Source organism: Lissotriton vulgaris, chromosome 7 (assembly GCF_964263255.1).
Source record: "Lissotriton vulgaris chromosome 7, aLisVul1.2, whole genome shotgun sequence".
Classification (NCBI taxonomy): domain Eukaryota; kingdom Metazoa; phylum Chordata; class Amphibia; order Caudata; family Salamandridae; genus Lissotriton; species Lissotriton vulgaris.
In genome coordinates this window covers 1160632934-1160655413 of record NC_141695.1, presented here as the reverse complement: position 1 = coordinate 1160655413, position 22480 = coordinate 1160632934, and the positions used below count along the sequence as shown (strand labels likewise).

Here is a 22480-nt window from a genome sequence, read left to right as displayed (position 1 = left end):
CGACGGGTTTTGGGTGCAGTGAGAGCCTAGGGTGGAGGTCTGAGAGCAAGGTGACAGCAGTGTCGGCGGAGGGACTGGCCGGGATGGGTAGGCAGGAGGAGGGCATTGGAAAAGTGGTCCTGTATCTATCACTGTACTGGTCTCCGGGACCTGTACTGCTGCTGGAGGGCTGGTACTCCCCATCACACGCCGCTCTGAGGACTGCCCGGTGACGTAGAGGAACCCTGGACACTCATGGGGACAGAACTACCTCCCCAAAGGGTGATGTACTAAGCACACGTATGTGGTAAACTTGAATCTGTGTCGGTCTTTGCCTGTGCCTTCTGGATGAGTGTTTGACAGTCTTTGGAGTGCATTTGTGTCTATCCTGAGCTATAATCAGAGACGGCGATTAGGCACCTGGGCCAAATGAAATGAAGATTCTATAAACACTTATTCTCAACTGCAGAAACATTATCAACTATGAAATATAACATAAGCTCCCACAATGTTTAATAGCTAGTAGCGCATGGTGGTAGGTTATTGCAGCTTCTAAATCACATATTATAGCCCCCTGTTGGTTGCTAAAGGCCCTGATCCCAAGTTATAGGTCCAAGCCAGAGGCAAAGGCCTTTAACAACCAGTAAGGCATGAGGAAGACAGGTTCCAAGTCTAATACAACAGTCAACGCATTGATGGTTGATTGTTTTCAATTTAAGAAGGGAAAATACAGAAAGGTAAACATTGGAATGTTGGTGCAGAAGGCCTATGCCAGCCAGTACTGGCCCTGGGCACTCCACTGTCTACAATGGATCTCTTCAGATTCCAAAGTTAGAATAACAGAGGTAGCTGGTCTATCCATTTTTTTGTATTATATGCTTGCAGTAAATCAAAACCCATCATATATGTTAGATAGCAGGGACAATTGCAGACCTAGCGGCCACGCTGGTAATTTTCAGCCAATGTGAGGAAGGGCTTCTGTTTACATAAAGTACCCGTGGGCCTATTTATTCCCGAACAGTCAATTTGGACCTGTTATTTTGTCAAGCTGGCCTATGCTCTTTAAAAGGGACAGCCAAAGTGACCCTATAAACCTAGTAGTCTAATTGACAATTGTCAGAAAATATTTGGAAGCATGATCTAGACAAGATTAAAAACACAAATAATAAATACGAATTTTCTCTCTGGTTACAGGCTAGCTTTAGGAAAAGAGACCAGCATGATAGGTCAGCTTTTCAGGCTACATCTTTTAATTGACAAATATATAAATATGAAAAAGAAATTACTATATGCTGTGTTTGTAGACCTAAAATCCCCATTTGACAATTTCTGTGGATTAGGCTTCGGATGCTTTTTAGAGAGATGGGCACAACGTTAGATCTGAGCACAATAGAGATAAAATGAGGACTGTCGTCCATTTCACTAGAGCAAATCCACACTTCTAGTGTCTGCCAACTCCAAGTCCAGCACCTACAGGTAGTGGGCTCACTTTATGTGTTACTAGCAGCCCGCCCCGGCGTTGCCCGGGGGCAGAAAGGGGCTGGGGGCTGCATTTTGAGCATTTGCTTAGTCCCGGCCGGGCCCCCCGCCCGCCCCGACATTGCGTATACCGCTGCCCGCCTGCCTCCCGCCCGCCCCCGCCTCCCCCGACATTGCGTATACCGCTGCCCGCCCGCCTCCCGCCTCACCTCAGCCACGCTACTGACTTAGCCCCCACTCCCGGGCCCCGCCCGCACCGACATTGCCCGGACCGGCTCCCGCCTCCCGCCTCGCCATACCTGAGGCGCCGCACGTCACTCCTCGCCGCACGTCGCCGCTCGTCACGGCTCCTCCCCGCCGGTCGTCATCACGCAGGTGTAGGTCGCGGGTAGCGCTACGTCGCGGCCGGCGCTTGTTTTAGGGGACTACTTTGTTTTTAAACTTAAATTTTTTAATTTACGTTTTTATTTTATTTTATGCAGCCTATGTCCATCTACACACCCTGAGGATTACAACAATGTATTGGGTGTGTGGATTGGCGCTGTGGTTCCCGAGTTTACCTTGCCAAAAGGTGTCTCTTCTCTCTTTATAATAGTAGTATAGATTTAGCAAATCAAAGAGACTTGCCTTATCCAGTACTGAACGAGGCTTAGCACTAGTCCTGGCTCTGGGGTTGGTACCAATACTAGGCTAAATAATCATCTATAATACAGCAGCTATCGTTTCTGTGACAGAGGCTACCTGGATGCCTTCATGTAGTACGCAAACATTATTTGGCAGCCCTGCAGTTAAACAGGTGTTTGTGTGTCTTCTCTTGCCTGAGTGAGACAGTAGGTAGCAGTGGCTGCTTCTGTAGGCAGTAAGTTGGGCGTCATAGAACTTGCACACATTTGTACACAGGGTCTCCACCGCCTCCTCGCCCCTTGTAGGGGGGTGTATAGTCCTGTTGAATTATTCTTTTGCTAAAATTCGAAGATGGCTATCGGAATCAAACTCTCTTGTTGGTGGAGAACTAAATTTAGTGTTTACATCTCTAAATGAGCACTAATTGGCAGTTGGTAGGTGGGTGGGAGCCTCTTGTGCTGGCAGGGAGTATGTCTTCCCTTGCAACTGAAACAGCTGCTTAGTCAAGGAAATAGAGCGTAGATAAATGCACGAAACCGAAGAGCAGTCGGGAGGAGGGAAGGGTCAGAGAGCGTAAGCGTTAAGGGCGTCTGACGCAGGACGCAGGCTGCTGGTCTACGGAAGAATGACCTGGAAAGCCCTAGAGTGTGGGCGCTTCTGACTCGGGCTCTACGGAATCTTAAAGTACAGCTATTTACAATAATTAAAACTACGTGAACTCGAGTGAAAATATACGGATGCACCTTACGCATACATAGTCCACTTCATGACTCACTATCAACAAGTAGGCATGCGGGGAAGGGGGGCAGGATAAGGAGGGGCAGAGCAGTGATCTGCCACTGCAAATGTGATGTTGACAACGTCACATTTTTCTCCAGGCTCTCTCTAGATGTCGATGTATTGTATTGTAATTGCATTTATATAGCCCTTACTACATCTGACGAGGTCAAAGCGCTTTTTCGGCGAGTAGGACGGTTCTCCGGAACCCTTTAAGGATTAGTGCTGAATTAGTTTAGTAAAATATGAAAGTAATTTGAGTGGATATGTTAGTTACTTGGATTCAGAAGCATAGTTAAGGGATAGAAGAGGAGGGAAAAAGGTTTGCATTTATACCCTGATGGGGTGTTGAAGTGCTTTTTTGGGGGGCGGGTAGCATGCTACTCCGGAACCCATAAAGGATTAGTGGTGGATTAGTATAATGAAATATGAAAGAAATTTGATGTGTGAGCCTGATGAATGAATGAATGAATGTATTCATTTATGTAGCACACAGTGTTAGCCTACGGCAGCCGATAAGCGCCACAAATGAGCAGCTGGGTAGTCGAATGACAGTAGAATATTCGAGTTTTCACTGAGGAATCCAAAAAAAATTATGGATGGAATGTTTGAATTAATCTCAGCAGCTGGTAATTACTCAGTGTGCATAGCAGTCCATTATTTTTTTGCCCAATATGCCGCTTCAGACCGGATCCAGCCGTGTGCAAATCATCCTTGGTCCTGCTCCAACAGAAATATCCCAGCCAGAACTGCCAGGCCCCCTCTGAATAGAAACGCTAGTAACCCCAGATTGGCTTTGGCCTATTTCGGTTTCATCATAATGGTACATTTTGGTACCAGTGACACACAGAGCATGAGACCCATGCCGGAGTATACCAGTCGCACCGAGGAATGCAAAAAAGTGGCGGTGCTCAAATTAATCTTAATCGCTGGTTATTACTCAGGACTGCATACCACTGTGTAATTTTTGTGTTCACAATGCCACCTCAGACAGGAACCAGCAATCTGCAGATAAGCTATGAGAGGCAGGATTCGTACTGATTTAAATAGACCCGGCCTCCGTCTAGAGAAGCATGGTTTGCAAAAAATGATGGACTGGAATCCGGCCCAAGTGATCACTAGTGGCTGAGATTAATTCAAGCATTCCATCCATTCCATTATTGTGTGTTGCTGGTAATACTCCAAGTGAGATGGATCAGCCCAGGCATTTGTCCCGTTCTCACGGTGCCACAGGATTTGATCTGTACCCTACCAAAAAGACCCAAATAGGCTGAAACCCAGTGCTTAATTTGAGCGGGTGGTTGCGGGTGAGGCCTGCCAGAACTCGTTTTTGGGAAAACGCATTTACAACAAAGCCTAACCCGCGTACATGGGGTGAATTCTCACTTCAGCCTTGGTATTGGGCATCCTGATATTCGTAGCACCGAACGGGGGAACTTTAGGCCATGGCACTTATCATTTTATAAATTAGGCACTGCCAACTGGGGTTGCTTGTGTTCACTTTGAGAGAAGGCCTTGTCTGGTCGTTCCTGATCGACTGTTCCCACGAGGAGCAGCGTTCGTAGTGATTAGTGTAAGACTGGCCTCCGTTGAGAGCGGCACGGTGAGCGAAATATGATGGCCTGAATTGCTGATCGCTAGTGGCAGAGATTTATTCATGCATTTCATCCGTTTCTTACTATTTAATTCCTACTCTCTGTGGAGAGACTCGTATAGCTGATAACAGAGTTTGGCTCCAGTGTCTTTCCAAAGTGGATGATAATTTGCCTCGCCTATTTTTTTTATCCTGGGCACATAAATGATTGCCAAATTGGGTCATATTGCAGCTGTCCTCCACCCCCACCCCCAAGCTGTTTGAAATTAGAAGCAGAAGAGGCTGTCCCAGTGCATAGGACAGATCAGGTTCGGAAAGTAGCCTATACCGTCGTGCCAACCTAAATCCCAATATATTTAATACAATTTAATGAAAAATTAATTTTTAAAAATCACAATATATGCATATGACAGAAGCGCTTGAAGAATACCCACCTTTTTGGGAAACTGCTGCAGGCCCTACTTAACAAGTGAGAGGACTGCTGGACCTCAAATACAGAATCTAAAATTTATTAAATAACACATTTTATACGACTGAATGCTTTGGAACCCCACATCAGATTATCCCCAAGCAAATTTTGTTTTAAATCGAAGGCATATTGGCACACCATCTGCATATAAATGTATAAAAACCTTTACTCAGATCATTCATGCTATTTTCATGGAAATTAGTTCTTAAACTCATGAAAAATGTAAAAGCAGTGAAACCCTAATGAAGTGCCTCTACACTTTTGATATAAAAGCTACTTCTGCAGCTCTTGGTCAGGCCATTCTTACTCTAGAGATAAACCTATAATAGCTACAAAAATACTTTACCACGGTCCTACTAAGAGCATGTTAGTTTACAGTTGCAGCCGTAGATTATCGCCAAGGCCTTTTTGCCCTATCTGGCAACGTTTGTAAATCTTTATGCATATATCCTAGGTTTTCAAGCTAAATGACGCATTGGGCATTTTAGGAACTCGGGGTTTACTTTATATTTATCAGTATTTCTGTAGCATACGAAACTGTTCTCATTAAATAAACAAAAGATAATGGATTGAACGCTTTCAAAAGTCTGTGCCACTGGCAATCGATCAGGCCACATTCCAGGCCACCATCTTTTTTTGCAAACTGCGTCACTCAAGCCTGGGAGCACTTCCTGCAAATCTGTCTTAGTCCTGCTCTTACGGGAACAGTTCATCATCTTGAACTTCCTGACCATGTCTCCTCTGGCCGGAACATTTGCGAGCCTACCACCAATCGATTTTTGGTGTTTTAATTTGACGTCCTAAAAGCAGCGGATGTGGGTCCTGCACTTGCTCTGTCATGAGAGCCAGGTTGCACATCGCTGCTGAGGCCCAACAATGCTAAAACCAGTCTGGTGCTGCTGCTGCAACCATTTGGCCCAAGCGTTTGACAGTTGCTGAGATTTGTGCAAGTACTCGCCCATCTTCTTTTATTGTTTTATAAATCTGTTCTCTGTAAGTGCAAGGATGCAAGTCCAGCGCTCTTTGCTGTGATAGTTTTGTCATGCTGTTGATCCAGTGCTGGGGCCAACTCTCTTACCGTTGGTTATCCAATGAATCTTTTATTGCAACTGAGAGGTGATGAGAGCTAGCACTTGGTCAAATAGATATAATTAACAGTGTAACCCATTTGGCTGCACAATAAGGCCAAGTAATCAGTAATTAAAATTAAGGAGTTTATTACAAATTAGCAGTCAGGTTAATGTAAATCAATCTCAATACCATGCTATAAAGGTACAGATCAACAATAGAGAAGGCCAAAACTCCTGATGAAGTTCAGGCGCATCAGTATGAGACAAACGAGCGGTTCAGTCACAGCAGTACAAAGAATTAACAGCAGAATATGATGCTTAGAGAAGAGTTTTCATCTTCTCTTCTAAACATGAGTAAGGTCTAAAGTCATCTAGTTTAGAATCTCAAACTAATGAAGATGGTTAAGTCTAAAGGGAGCTCAAATATTTGGGAAGTATGTAGGAACGTTGTGGGAAGGTGACGCCATTTCAAAAGCTCAGACAAGAGTTTTCTAGGGATTAGAGAAATAAGTGTTAGCCTAAACCACACTAAACAAAGAATCAAAGGGGTAAGCATCGAGGTCTGTAACTCTCAAAGTCCAAAGGAAAAGTGGTCAACATCAACCTGTGAGAACACTAGGTAATACCACAATCTTTGGGTAACACTCGTTGATCACCCCCTTAGGAGCTCCATTGTCCTTTCCATTCTAACGTTGCGAGCTACAACATCAGCAGATTCTCCCAGGCCAGTCCAGAGAACGGCATCCTCCTTGGGTACCTACAGCTCCTCACATCATTGATAAATAGAGCCTGTTCATTAACCCTCTGGCTCTATGTTCCTTGTCAAGGTCTTCTTCTCAGGCTCTCTATCGTAAATACAGAGTTCAATCTGTTCTCAAACTTACAAACCATGTGAACGTATTTGCAAGGGAAAAGTCACGGAAGCACAAATGGAAAACAGTATTTTATGCTGAAAGAAATACAGGCCTGCTCATGTTAACTTAACATGTTACAGAATAAGTATCTGTAATGTAACCTAAACACATGAACACGTTCACATAAATCATTCTCGTTTCTAATGTAAATACACTTTAATAGTGTGAGGATGGTTTTTATCAAGTCTCTAATAAGTAAATATCATTGTAATAAGGTTAAGGCACACAGTATATATGATTCCTAGTTCTACAGTGAATGCACTTCAGTACTGAGTCTAAGTGCAACACATTACATTAATAACGTTAGGACACACAAAGTACGTAGTGCTAAGTGCACCTATAGGATGTGTATTTGTGATGTTTAAGGATGGAGACAAAATTACGTTGCTACTCCATTTTTTCCAGTAAATGCTCTGATTGTTCATTTCTTACTGATGTCTCTGATCACCAAGAAAACCCTAGTGCCAGCTCTAAAGTATGACTGGGCAAAAATCTAAACTTTGACCAGCTGAGTCTTCCCTGCTAAGTGACATGTGATGGTGGGGAGATGCCATAAATGCATGTTTTTGTCGCTGCCAGAGATGATTGGAACATCTTAAGTCTTTGATGGGGCCCATCATGCGTTCATAACACCCTCCTATCACCAGAGCCAGTGCGGCCTTCAGCTACAACTCATTAAAAAGTGTTGTTTGAGAGGTTTGGCTCGAGAGCTGAGGTCTATCACCTGTCCACATTCTAACCAAATCTTCCCCCCAGTTGGCCTGGAAAAATATCAGCAAATTTTCCCTCTTATCTAGCTGATAGCCTTCCAAAACTTTGAAACGAGGAGCTCGGCTCATTGGAGCAGGGCCCCTGTCCAGCTCTGTATAAAAAAGTAAAAAAACCAACCTTTTGGAAAACTTGTAGAATGACACCATGACAGCCATTACTGGAGCAGGTGTTTGGGCCTTTACTTATATGTACTTTTGTATTGTAAAAGGACACTGTCTGTTTGAGTCATCCCGGCTGTGTCCTTGTTCAGTATGATAGAAACTCAATGAAAAAGGCTGTTGCAGGCTCTAACCGTGTGTCACATTTAACATACCCTCACGGAATGTACAAGGATAAAGAGTGCCATCACAAACTACCAATGAAGGTGTAAGTCGCAGACTGCACGCCACGTAGGGAAGCTCCCTGCTCCCAACTAAAAGTAAGCCCTGGGTGCCCGTTCAGGGACAGTGGCTGTGTATCATGTTCATGGGCAGTGCTTTGCTCAGCCTCCTCAAAGGGACACTGAAGTCCTCCACACTGGTAGTTACTGTCTGTGTCTACACCTATGTTTACAGGGACCTGCAGAGCCCCCTTGAAGGATGAAGGGGACCTCATGAACATGGAAAAGCAAGTGAAATCAATCTCTGCTGTACTGTTAACTGCAAATGTGTTAAGTTGTTTAGATGGTGAATGCAGAGTAGACTGTTGTAAATGAAAGATGACTCCAAATCCAGGAAGAGGCAGGTAAGTGGTTTATTGCAGCAGTGAAGAAAGTAACAGGACCGTCGCCCATCTGGCCAAGCAGTAACTGACACAGATTGGAACTAGAGATAGAGTCATAGGAAGAATCATACAAACAGTCTAGAAGGTTGATGCAAGGGCGAGCAGGGAATGAAACAGATAGGGAAAAAGCTATGTACAACATAGACCATGTTTTTTTTTTGCTAGTGTGGTGCATGCTGTAAGATTGCACAAGATGCAATCGGTTTGAAAACACCACTGTTTACCCCTCCCTCCTCCTCACACTGAATATTATTGCTTGCTCCCTCCTGTAGCTGTCCTTATTGTTGTTTCCCCCCTGTGTATTGTTGTCTGCACGCTCCATCACTATTTACACTGTCTCTGTTGTTGCTTGCACCTTCCTTCTGTCCGCTGTTGATTGCCACCACCCCCTGTCCATTAAGATAGGATGCTTGCTACCACTCACCTTTTTTGCTGTTGCTTGCCACCTCTGTGTTCTGGCATGCACACTCTCACCCTCCTCTCACTCCATGTTATTGCTTGCCTCTCCCACTGCCCGTGTTGCTGCCTGCCATTCTGTGTTGTTGGTTGCCTGCTCTCGTCCTCCTTCCGCTGTCTGTGTTGACACCACCCCTTCCGCTATAACAAAAAAGCACTAAGATGTGGCTGCATCATAGCTCTAATTTTCACCCATCCATTAATTCCACCCTTCTGTTGTTGTTGCTTTCACTCCCACACTCCCTCCGTTGCTTGCACCCACCCACTCGCCAGAAAAAAAAAGTGCTATGACACAGCCTGTGCGTTTTTGTTTTTTCTTCAGCCTTCAACCATGCTACACCCAGCCACACTGCTGCATGGCATGGCTTAAAACATTGACAATGCCAATACCTCACGCAGGCAAGACATATTGGTTTTGCCAATGCTTGATTAAGACATGGTTCTGAGCGGACATTAAGTCTGATGATATATATAGAATATGCCTGAAACCAACCGTTACAACACATTCGCGGGGTGCGCCTTGATTTCTTGTCCATAACCACTTCTGTAGAATAATGGACATCAACCGTGTCGTAGGCAGCTTTTGCACGAAATAAGATCCATTTTGAGAGTCGGACTGGCCATGCTGCCACTCTGGCATTTTGCTGATATTCTGTAGAGTTCGTTCAGTGCAGGAGGAGCTGCTAGGTCCAACCATTCCTCGATTGTCCCATTCTTATCGCAGACAGTGTCCTCAAAAGGTTTTTTGGGGTCCTAGTCAAGACCGATTTTAAGGCTCCCTGTCCTGATCGACTTTTTATTTTATTAGTCATGTTCTAGTCATTCAAGCCCACATAATGCCAAATAATGATAACGTTTGAGAAACTGGGTCATATAAAAACACCTGGAACTTATCTTGGCTGGTGCCCCATAATCCTTCAGTTGATACTGGATAGAGACAGAGTTTGAAGCAGAGGTAGGCAGAGAAAGGGAAAGAGGTTGAGATCAAGAGATATAGGTCATATAAAAGGATTACTTTGTAAGTGGGTCTCTGCGGGGATGGGGATCCGGGCAATCGCTCTTAGCACATCCCTTAAAACCTCTCGGATCACTGTCTCCTACAGTGTGGGGCTGGTTTGAACATATTTGCATGGACTGATTTTTGTTTTCAGTCCAGTTCTGCCAAGCATCTTGGGTCTTTTGTGAGATACTGCCATCTTGTATTGCTGGCTGCTCCCTAAAACCAAGATCTGTGGAAAAAGCCTGACTGGACAGATGCTAGTTTTGTAGACTCAACACATCCCTGAGCCAATGCACACAGGGGGTGGGGCTGGTTGAACAGCAAGCGGGAAAGTTTGTGATCATTTACACGTAGGAATTTTGAATGCTTTTTGGACCTGACTGTGATCTTTGGGTACGGAGGGGCTGATATTCAGATTCCATTCTATCACTGTTTCGTCACTGATGAACAAATAAAATCAAAGGGGCATTCTCATTAATGTTTCTGCATTTATGAGTCTACTTTTCCTATTTACAGGCATTTATGGCCACTTCGCCTATGCTGCTAGCTAGCATATACCTCGACTCCCTGACCTCCCCAACAGCACAAGCACTGGCAAAGCCAACACGTCTAGATTTTTGTTAGAAGAAGTGTTTGCTGAGAGATTGGTGACATTGGGTGTTGTTTATAACTGTCCTAGAAAGAAAATTCCTTAATGAAGCAACAGCTTGGACTACAGCAATATAGATCCTGTGAGTAAAGCCCCTTTGCTGAAAAGACTGAATTCGCAGATTTAAGGTGTACCCTCCAAGAAGAGGAGTTTGAAAATGAAGTTTACATTGCAAGTGGTGAACACAAAAGGAGTACACAGCAAAATATTGCGCAGTAGATACTTTTGATAAATGGAAGCGCAAATCTTTATGAACAAAGAACCTGTAAATTGAACCTGTTACCATCGCCATCAAAAAACTCAATTGGGACACTAATGGGAAAATGTAACAATTCATGAAGTGTCCTTCCCTTGATGGACAGCCCGTCTAGCAATAGTAGATCATAAAAGCACAGCAAAGCCAATGTCTACATGGGTACAACCCAAAGTCTACTATTTCTTTGTACTTCTTATCATTATACTCTTTTGAAGGATCAATTATGTGAGGGCCTCCAGTCAGCTAATGCTATCCGCAGCCCAAAAAGGCCAGATTGTGTATGCATAATTTTTGACTTGTAATGACATTTTGCATAAAGTCAAATATACAAACTGCGCTTGCTTTCTATGGAAACCCTCAGGATGTCCGCTCTAGGCTTGCAGTAATCCCTAAATACTCCTCATACATCTTCCTAATGGTCTGAAAGAGCCGTATGGGCCTCCTCCAATTTTCATGATGCAAGAGAGGCATTTGAGAGATAACAAACCTAAAAGTCACTTTTTCATCGACTTTGGTTAAAAACTGTGGATTGTCTGGAGTTAATCAGCTAGTAGCCTCAATCTCAAGTAATGTTCTCTCAAACTTTCTGCTGGAGCGCAAGGTTGGTGAAGCAAAGGCTTCAATCTTGTGAGGTTCCCTGAAACTCTGCTGGGACAAGAGGCTTCCAGCCTGGCCTTTGCTGCTTGCAGACTTTGCAACTTGGTGGAATGTGAAACATTCAGGTCAATATTTACCCGTTGTGTTTGTACCTTGATAAGACCTGACTCTCTCACGGCTGGCGTACATGACATAATGTCCATGCGCTGGTAAAGCTATTTGCTCTGCGTTTCACACCGTTATCAGCCACATTCCTCTGAATGCTGTTGCACCTTTTTCATCTATATACTGACTGCTTTGTTCATCTATATACTGATTGAAACCAGGGGTTCTCTTGTTCTATGGATTCCATCGCTTTCCCTATGTTTCATTGTTATTTCCTGGGAGAGGGAAGGCTTTACAGAAACCTGTTAATCCATATAGTATAAAAAACCTTGCTCTGAAAAAAAATTGCTTCAAGAGTCAGTAGGAGTAAGGGGTGACCAGAGCAAAAGATTTGAAAATGAGGCGCTTCTACTATTCACAGTGACTTTTATATATGCTCAATAATGGAGAAGTTGACTAGGCTATTAATACCCTTTAATAGTTGAGTCAGGTTGGTGTGCCACAACCCGAGGTACGCCTGATTTTCTTTGAATCTTTGAAACACTTAAACAACTTTATATTCATAATAGTGATCTTTTCCTGCCATGATACAATGTCCAATTACATATTTTTAATATAATTTGCATTACATTAACTTTTTCAGTTCTTTATCAAAGTTTACATTTAAACCTCTTTATAATATATTAACATCTCTCAATTATTCATCTTATTGCTTGTTCCCGTTTTAATGCAATGATCTTTATAAATCAACCTTAAACAGTTCAAACTGATTTAACTTCACTCTGTTAGTTCCGTCCTTGGCCCACTCCATCTCCTCCTTCCCCTCCGGCTTAACGAGCTTCTTCTTAGGTTCCCTAATGGTCTTATATGCGATATGTAAACAAAAAAAATATATATATATATATATTCATATTCACTTTTCTTCAGGAGACTGTCCCGTTCATGGTTCGATCCCCGCCTCTTATTTCCTGATTATTTTCACTTCAAGCCACATGGAATGTTTGTCTTTACTTTTTTACGTTTCCATGACCTCCCATTGAACAAGCCAATACCCTTCCTCAAGGGAGTAGCCCGAAAAGTAAAATGACCCCCTTACAGAAAGAGTGAAGCAAGTAAGTCTGACCCTTCCTAGATTTGTTCCATGCACACTTTTATCCACAGATCAATACATTCATCCTCCCATCCTTTCATCCATCCTCTATTCTTGCATGCTCTTTTTCTTTTCCATCTGTGAACTCTTCTTCCATCCTTTCAAAATTCCTTCCATTCTCTGACCATTCTAGCCATCATTTTACCCTTTCAGCCATCATTTTACCCTTTCATCCATCCATTTACCCATTCATCCATACAATGGTCACTGTGTTCATTCAACCACTCTTCCATGTCATATGTTGTTTCATTCTTCCCTCCAAACATTCTTTCACACATGTACCCATCCCACCTTATCCCCTTCCAGCCTTTTTTCTTTTTACCTTTTCTGCTTTTCGTTCACCTATCCTTTAACCTTTCCATCTTTCCATGTTTCATTTGTCCTTTCTTTTGCATTTACTTACATCATTCTCCCATTGTTTCCCACTGTATGCTTTCTGGTTTCGCCTTCCTATCTTATTTTTTCTCTCCTACCTTTCTGTCTCCTCTCACTCAGTGTGCAGCTATTAGTATCCATTTGTCACAATTTCTTTATCAGTCTCCTTAAATGAGTTTAACTCACTTAGCACTGCAGCTCTTTACCCTCTCGTCTCGTTCCTTACCAGGTACAACCCCCACTTTATCTGGTAAAGCAAGGGGTTCACGAGAACCCTGGATTTCATTAGCAATGCCAAAAGATGAGACCAATTAGATGTGCCAATGCTTGTTTTTTTATCTTTAGTCTTGAACTTCCCTTTGCCTACCTTTTGTTGGTGGTGCGTGGGAGCCTGTCCTACCTTACCTTACCCTGGCCTGCCCTTACCTCCCAGACAGCTGCCAGTAGCATGACGTAGCAGCTACCGTCACTCTGACTCATTTTACATATCCATGGTTAAGCAAAAACCCATGAGAAAGATGGCAGGTGGGCGGCTTGGTTCTGTTTGCCACTCAGTGCTTTAAGGGAAAATAGAGGGACCAATGTGTGCCATTGTTTGTGATTAGTGGGCACCAAATTCATTTTGGGGGCGTTGAACTTTTTACCCAGAGCAATCGAGGAAAGGGCAGACAAGGAAGAAGGAAAGATGAAGAAAAAGATAGGAACACAGTGACGGGGAGAAAGAAGGCATGCCAATGAACGTTCACAAGTGAGATAAAGAGGCAGAAAGTGTAGGGTGTTGGGCGATTAAGCTAAGAAACCTAAACCTAATCTTGAAAGGAGATTAGGCAGCCTTGGCATTCGGCAACCCATGCATCTGGCAGGATCTGCGGTGGATATATAAATATATATTATATATTTATTTTTTCGCACAAATTAAGCAGCGGTGAAGCAGTGCTAGGACCCGCCAACCTCTCATTAAAAAGAAACAATGAGTCGAAGACTCGGAAAAAGCTCCGTAGAAAATACAGGCTGACGTCACAGCGGGTAAAACCAAGCACGGAAGTGGAATCCCTCAAACTCCAGGAAGAAAACGGAAGACGTGACAGTAGTAATATGAATGTAAGGCTTCATTTTTCACAAATTAAGTGTATGCATCTATATATATTTTACACTTTTTTTGCATTCTTTTTCTTTTTCTATACTCGAAATTGTCCCTTTCTGTGATGCAGAGCCCGACATGAAATGCTGCCCTCTGTAACTTCTTCAGCCAGCCCTGGATATTCAGCCAACAGTTGCTTGCATTCTGGGGCTTGTCATTTCACATTTCCCTCTCTAAACATGCCAAGTTGTACTGCATTTACGTAAGTATGTATGGGGTACTGTATAGCGCAAACCTAGCCCAAAAGCAGCGGATCCCTGTCCAGGGTCGAAAGCCGACATCCAGCCACAGAATGAATCCAGACTCGGGTGATGGATTATTATAATGGAGGTGGACTTTACTGTGCCTTGATGTCGTTTTCTTTGCATTATCTGAAAAGACAAAGCTGGGGCATCAGACAACTGATTCCGGAACGCTACCTCAAAATAGTGGTGCAGTAACCCTGCTTTCTAGACTAGACTATGGAACTGCCCTCCTCTTGGGTATTCCCAAAGTTCACCTAGCCCCTCTGAGAGCAACACTACAGGCTGCAGCCCCCTTCGTTTTAGGTCTCAAGAAGTTTGACCACATCTCCTTGCTTTGCTAACCCTCCACTGACTCCCCATTGAAGCGCGGGCCCAATTCAAAATCGCTTGTTTTACCCACAGAGCTCTGCACTCCTCCTCATCCTTCTGTCTAAATGAGAAATTGAAAATCTCCGGAGCAAATAGGGATTTCAGAAATACCCAATCCCTGCTACTGTAACCCCCACCTTCAGTCGAGAATAATACATGAATACATGAATCAGTCTTTCTCTGGAAGTGCCACTAGAATCTGGAACTCTCTGCCTCCCTCCCTCCGTTTAACCAACTGCCTAGTAACCTTCAAAGAGGACCTCCAGCTCCTCCTTTTTTACAGAGATCTTGGTTAATTCACCCTCGAATCAGGCTTAAGTATTGCGATCTGACATGCCCTCGCTATATGATCCACCATCTCAATCGATGCTTTAACTGTGTATGTCCTCTGCCCAATTGCTTTAACTGTTCTTGGTGTTACTCCTGCACGCACCCACCAAAGTAACGTCTCTGTTTAATGAATATTTGTGTTACCTGATGTGACCCTTATCTCCTGCTTGTATAAAGTGCTCTGATGCCTTAGGAACATGTCCGCGCTACATATAATTGCAAAAATAAATAAATGAACACACAAAGCTGGTTAGATGTGCTGCACATGACGTTACCACTTTGCAGCCCCTGATACACAACTGGCTCTTCACCCGGCTCACCTAAATTGAGGGGCACGCGCATGCTAGCAAATCTACTAATGCCCTAGTAGGTCAGTGCACCTCTGATAACCGATATAGATGGTATCTATTAACAGCAGGGTAGCTTGGCCAGTAAGATTGGGGTGGGGGGGAGCTTCAGATTTTCCAATATAATGGTAAAATACATTCTACCAGAAGGGCACATGAGAGGGGCTTCAGGGGCAGTGAATAGGGAGAGGAATGTGATTGGCAGGGGTACGAAGTGAAAGAAATCACAATATTTTGTCAATTAAACAACAGTTTTTAAGACTTTCAAAACCAAGAAATGGAGAGAGTGTGTAGGCGTTTTTGTCTGTGTATGTAAAGTCCTAATGAAATTCGACAGACACCTCACAAAACCCGACTGAAAGCACCTTTACCCAACTATTTACTAGGACATATATTTATTAGGAGGGTGTAATACCCCAAACACCCTGCCTCCTGAGGTCACGCCCCTGCCTATCATTTCGGAGCAGGTTAAACAATATCCCCTCTAACAGAGGACAAATCAGACCAAATTGATGTATTTATTGAGGAAAGAAAATTTTCTCCAAGAAATGCAGCGCACAGCACCTGGAATACTGTACAGATTATAGGGTCAGATTGGGTGCTACCAAAGCTATGTAATTTCTATAGTATCCGTGTTTTGGGAGAGATTCAATAATACACGGCATACAGAAAGCCTTTACATATTTATAGTAATCATTTTGCTGAGTGCACAGCTCTCAGGATTCCCATTTCTGTGTGTGAGTAGCTGACCCGGTTCAGATGATTTGATTACATTCTGGCCCTTATGGTCTTTATTATCCCGTCACACATTCAGGACTAAATGTAGCAGAAATCAGTAGAACAAAATCCTTGCCTACTTGCACTATACACACAAAACTGGAAAACTTGAGAGCTTGGTGAGTGGCTGGGGTTGACTTGGGCTGTGATGAAGAGTGGCCAAAGCGATATGCCCTTCAAGCATTCCCTCTAGGAGGAGGCGAGCATTAGACTTCCATATTGAATGTCTATTGTGAGGAGATGGGTCATAGTCTGGGCCTCTGGGAATATGTGATGCTGTGTCTTTTTTCAGATAGTTATGACTTCACCAGCTCCACAACTTTTAAGCTGGGTCCGCACACTTTTAGTAAAGTTGCCACCTTTAACTACTTTGGGGTAATCTTTGATGCCAAGAACAGCTGGCGTCTTCTAGAGAAGAAAAGAACAAAGCTCATTAAATAAACGGGGATCTGGCTTCATTTGCGGATATGCCGGGTTTTTGGTCTCTGAGATGCTTGCTCAAAGTCTACACAGCGAAGAGTGTTTCGCAGGTGCGCTATGAGAACGAGGTATGGAGTTACGTTGAAACTGACACCATCCAAACAACAGAAAATATTTTCGTAAGACTTTTGTTACAGGTCCCTCAAGGTACCCTGGCTTGGTCTGAACATGCGGAGCTTGGAGTCAGATTCCCTGCCGACCTAGTGGCTCTTAGTCCTTCACTATGGTGGGTAAAAGTCCAGATCAGACAGAAACTCAAGCTAAACAGATTGATCCTCTCTGACTGGCTGGCCCTGAATGGAGCATCCAGAATCCCATTGATTGCCTACATTAAGTAGACACTTGCAGCCATAGGGAGAGCTGATGCATATTTGACCCCTCACGCTTTAGGCCCATGTGACTTACAGGAAATGATGGCCCTATTTTTTGAGCGGGCTTTGTCACACCATGAAGGGTCTGGAATATTGAAACCGTTAGTGAGAGGCCATATCCTCTCCCTGACCAACGACCCCGCCTCCGCCAGAGCCAACCTGCACGAAGGGATGAAAGAGGTAGCCGAGTGGATGACGACCAGCCGCCTGAAACTGAACTCAGACAAGACGGAGGTCCTCATCCTGGGCTCTTCCCCCTCCGCCTGGGACGACTCCTGGTGGCCTCCCGCCCTGGGCACCGCACCCAAACCGACAGACCATGCACGCAACCTGGGCTTCATCCTGGACTCCTCCCTCTCCATGACCAGGCAGGTCAACAACGTCTCCTCGGCGTGCTTCAACATCCTACGCATGCTACGGAAGATCTTCCGGTGGATCCCCACCGAGACCAGGAAGACCGTCACCCAGGCCCTCGTCACCAGCCGACTGGACTACGGCAACGCCCTCTACGCCGGTACCACCGCCAAGCTCCAGAAGAGACTTCAGCGAATCCAGAATGCCTCAGCCAGACTCATCCTCGACATCCCACGAACCAGCCACATCACCCGACATCTGAGAGACCTTCACTGGCTCCCCGTCAACAAAAGAATCACCTTCCGCCTCCTCACCCACGCACACAAAGCCCTACACGACCAAGGCCCACGCTACCTCAACAGCCGGATCAACTTCTACGCTCCCAAACGCCACCTCCGATCAGCCAACCACGCCCTCGCCGCCGTCCCCCGCATCCGAAGAGCGACTACAGGAGGAAGGTCCTTCTCCCACCTGGCCGCCAAGACCTGGAACTCCCTCCCTCCCTCCCTCCCTGCGCCTGACCCAAGACCACCTCTCCTTCAGGAAGAAGCTGAAGACCTGGTTGTTCGAGCAGTAGCGGCACCCCCCCCCCCCCCCCCCCCTCCCCAGCGCCTTGAGACCCTACGGGTATGTAGCGCGCTCTATAAATGTCATTGATTGATTGATTGATTGATTATGTTGTTAAAGTCTGTTAAGGGCATGGAACAATATTTGGTTCAGATTACTAATAGGCGTACTTGATTTCTTGTGGACAGGTTTTGTTTAAATCAAATCCATCATTTACTGGCCACTCCTGTGGGGTGGGTGCCCCCTGGTAACTCGTCGCCCTGCGGTTACGACAATAGGTCTCCGCAGGATACTCTTCATGAGGTAAATACTGTAGTTGGCCCAGAAAGAGGTTTTTGTTGCCATTGTTGAGATCTTTGAATTTTATTCAAGTACGCCCTGCCCTCTTGTATTTATATTTGATCTTCAATGAACATGTTTGTATTTGCTGTATCGAGTGTTTTTAAGGGCAGCTCTGGCCTCCAGATGCTCAAGACTTGTGTTTTAAATCTTCGTTGTATTCTGTATTTTTATCTGTTTTTGTGGCTTGGGTGTATTAATATGTGTCATTGTATTGTATGCTGTTCTTTTATGGTTGCTTTTTCCGACCGAATTAGGATTCTATGATGATGACTTCATGCATTTCCCACAAAATCCATCATCTGATGCATTACCTGCAGATTTTAACAAATAATTGTTTCCGGCTTAAACAGATCGAATGTTACTAAAAACCTTGCAACGCGTGTTGCTGCGCTGTGCGAGGTCCTCTGCAAAGGCTTCCTAGTCCTCTTTCTGTTGCTTATTGCTGGATTTAGTTGTCAGATTGGTACTAATAAAGTGAAACCTTGCCCAGATACTGTTAACCTTGTAAAACTTACACAACAATGAGGTAATTCTTTCACAAAATGAGTTGCTTTAGGCTACATAATGTGCATTTCTCTTTGCATAATTTAGTAAGCCCTGCTGCATAATTAGGACCTCCCCTGCTGCGCAATTCCAGTGGCCCTAGCCATAGTTTAGCAAGAGGCGAGTTCCAGTGGAGTGGCCCCATAGGTTGGAGAAACAGAACTCGAAGTGGCGCAAGAAGGTTTAGGAGGCATTAAGAAGGTTTATCTAGCCAAGAACACGTTGGGGGAGACTTTGAGAGAGCTAGATAGAGGAGGTGTCACTAAAAGCTGGGGAGACCAGGGTAAGCCGGTTGATTAGACTCCTTTTCATGGATGATATTCACTAAACCTGGCGGCCACTAGGCGAAGCGTGGGAACATCTGGAATGGCGGTTCAAGGCACTACGGGGAGTTCCTTCTGTTTTCTCCCAGGTACAGACATTCCTATGTTTTAACAGATAAGAGTAGCTCAAATGGAGCAGGTCTCAGATTGTGTGCAAGGGGTGTGAGCTAGCCTTTGCCACTCCCGCCGCTAACTTTTTGTGGCACAGTTTACTACTACATCCAGTGAGAAGTAGTAAAGACTGACCGACTAAAAAGCTGCTCAGCAACTGACTTTGCCTAGGACTGGGGTGGCGAGGAAGGCCTGGGTGGCATGCAGCCGGGTATTTGGGTGAATCTTGCATACATACCGAAAACCCTATACCAAGTACCATGATGGACAGCTCTAAATGCATGCAATCTCCCACATATAGTGCGGTATGGGGTTTGTGGCTGATAGAGCGAGGTCAGTGTGTCTAGGTGCAAAGGTGATTGGGTGGTGGCAGGAACGGAGAATCTGTCCGTTTCAGACACCCTCGGCAGTAGGGGGCAGAGAAGGATCTGGTGATGGGCTATTGTGAGGCAGTCCGAATGCCGGGCTTTGGGGAGTGTGGTGAAAGTTTCAAACGATCGAAAGGTTTGGATTTCACCCTTGTGAGACACAAACGAGAATAACAGGTTGGGAAACGGGCGCAAACGGGGCTGCCCCTGTCGGCAACCGAGCTGTCACTGGAATTGAGAGGTGGGCGCTCTCGTTCTCAGGTGTGGCGTGAGAGGCGGGCATACTTGTTTATTTTAACCTTCGCACTTTTTACTGTTTCTAAAAAAGTTCATGTGGCAGACCGCATTCATTGAAGACTATACTGTGTGCATCTTGTCAGACCAAGGTAGTTGTGATGGAGACAATTACTTCGATAAACTGTCACTAAACAGTGTGAAAACCGTGAACTGTGCGAAGCGCTGAGGTATTCCTCGGAAGGCATGCTCGGGCACGTCCCGCGTTATCACTGCAATACTCAAAGATTTAAAAAAAATGTGTCGGCAGGGAGCAAAGCAGCCTATTTATTATTTTATAAATCAGGAATTCCCCATTTATTCTCGTCGCGAAAACCTCATTGTTAGACAGAAACCGCGCCGACCATTACTTACGTATTCTTCTTCCCCTGCAGCGTTAATGTTAATCCCCCCCCCCCCCTAAATGTTATTTCTGCAGGCGAGTCTCTGTTCCTCCTAGTCCGTAGACTGCAGACACAGCCACAGGAGTGGGCTTTAACGTATATTAAAGCAGGCATTAAACACGCTTCAAGCCGCGTTGTCCTTTAGGCGCTCACAAGGAAGGCGCTACGGGGGAGTTCCTTCTGTTTACTCACAGGAACACACATTCCTGTGTTTTACCAGATAAGAGAAGCTCAAACGGAGCAGGTCTCGGATTGTGGGCACTGGTTGCGAGCTAGCCTTTGCCACTCCCGCCGGCTGTTGGCTAATCTTTAACCTGAATATGTTTGCTGCCTTGGTTGAACGATTAATTTTACCCACTCCAAGCTGCTTGCGGACAGGAAATAGAGCTGCGCGGGCCGCACTCTCGTCTATAAGCGCTGTGAGTCCTTGCTGCGGTCCACGCTAAGGCGCTCGCGCTGGGTGTTGTGGACACCCTGGCCTGCTAAGATGGCGGCTGTCCCACTCTGGCCTGTGGCATCCTGTGGTGTGCTGGTGCGTGTGGTGATGTCTAAATCCAACGTCCTGCTTCTGTGGTTATGACTGGTGCTGCTATACGTCGATTGCGAGAGCGCGGAGTACACCCCACAGAGCTGCAGAGGGTGCAGAGCTTTCAAGGTAGGGATGGAACTATATTGTTGATTGGACATGTGTTTGAGACTGGGATTGTGCTTTTCTTCGTTGTATTGTCGAATCCTGGGGTGTTTGAGCAGGATATCCCAGGGGTCGTTTACGTCACTGCATTATGTGGGGGAGTCGAAGAGTTGCATCAGTGATTTTATCTGTAGGAGCGGTGAATGGTTTCGTTGAACTATTCAAGTGCGTTTTCTGAAGTGCTTAATGTGTGCTTGTCGGTGGTGTGTGACATCATCCCTTTTTGGAGGTCAAGATCCAACATTGACCCAGAGCAAGAGAAAGAAAAGAGAAAGCAATGAAAGAAGAGAAAAATAGTAAAACAGTGACAAAGAAGTTCCAAGGTTGAAAAAGAATCTGCCAGAAGTGAGATAAAGTGACAACTGGTGTGGTGGTGGAAGAAAGAGGTATAAGGGGATTCAGAGCTAAGCTGTTTTGCTGTTTGGCAACCCTGGTACTCAGCATGGCAGATTGTGAGCTCCTATGACCGAGTCCCTGAACTTCTTTTCTTTTCTTTTTTGCAAAAAGATGATGGACAGAATGCTGAACATTGTGGAATATTCACCTCCAGTCAGGGCAAAAGTCCTAAATAAAGAAGTGGTGGGACGCTGACGTCACAACAGGAAGTGACTTCACGAAAGGTGGCTTGCACCATCAGACTCATTGCCTCCCCTCGCTCACCTCTTAGATGCGATTGCATTAGAGAAGCGCATGAGCAGCGTTCTGAATGAGCTCCGATCTCGCCCCAGAGAGGCCAAAGAGTGAATGTGTGCCTCCATTTGCTCCAGTTATCGAGCTCCTAGTAAAAATAAGTGGGGGGACGCCGTCCACCCGCGTGGTACCCCGACTCGAGCCCTGCCTCAAGTCACAGATCTGGGTTAAATTCATCTTTTTTTTTTGCTCACCATGCCACCCCAGTTTGGATTCAGCCATATGCAAATCAGTCTTGACCCTGCGCCCAATGGGAACAGTCCAGCCCGAACTGCCAAGTCGGGTCTGCCCTGGACCGGAAACGAGCATCCTAGGACCGGTTTAGTGCTCTCCACTCATCTCTCATGAGGAGCAGTGTCATGGCTGATTTGCATCTGGCCGGGTCTCTCTAGTTCGTGGTTAATTGACCTTGCTGACGAACCGATGGTGATCTTAGTTGATGCTGGACTATTGTGCATCACAGAACTTGTCCAAAATAAGTTACTTTTCTAGATGATCTCTGCTGAAGAATACCATGCCTATTCCTAACCTATTGTGATCGCTGCACCAGGAGGCTTTGTGTAACAGGACGCTTTGTTTAATGGAATGCTTCTTTGACTAGATGCAGCATTATGGGCTTCATACCCTGCAAAGAGTACATTTTAATTTTGAATTCTTTAAAAAAAAAACAGTTTTACTTTTGAATTAAAACACTTTTAAAAGATTGATTTAACCCGAATCAGACTTC

At 45.0% G+C, this 22480-nt stretch overlaps 1 protein-coding gene across 2 annotated transcripts in view; it reads left to right on the top strand.

Annotated features, from left to right (window-relative positions):
- The window catches only part of LOC147703086 (protein Shroom1-like), a 219451-nt gene that overhangs the window by 52467 nt on the left and 144504 nt on the right, over positions 1-22480 (top strand). Inside the window, exon 1 of one of the 2 annotated variants that reach the window (XM_086931623.1) lies at positions 20206-21027. The exons of the other annotated variant lie outside the window; for it this stretch is intronic. The gene's annotated coding sequence lies outside the window, so the exon portion shown is untranslated. Of the gene's footprint in view, positions 1-20205; positions 21028-22480 lie in introns of those variants that run through there. 2 annotated transcript variants of the gene reach the window in all.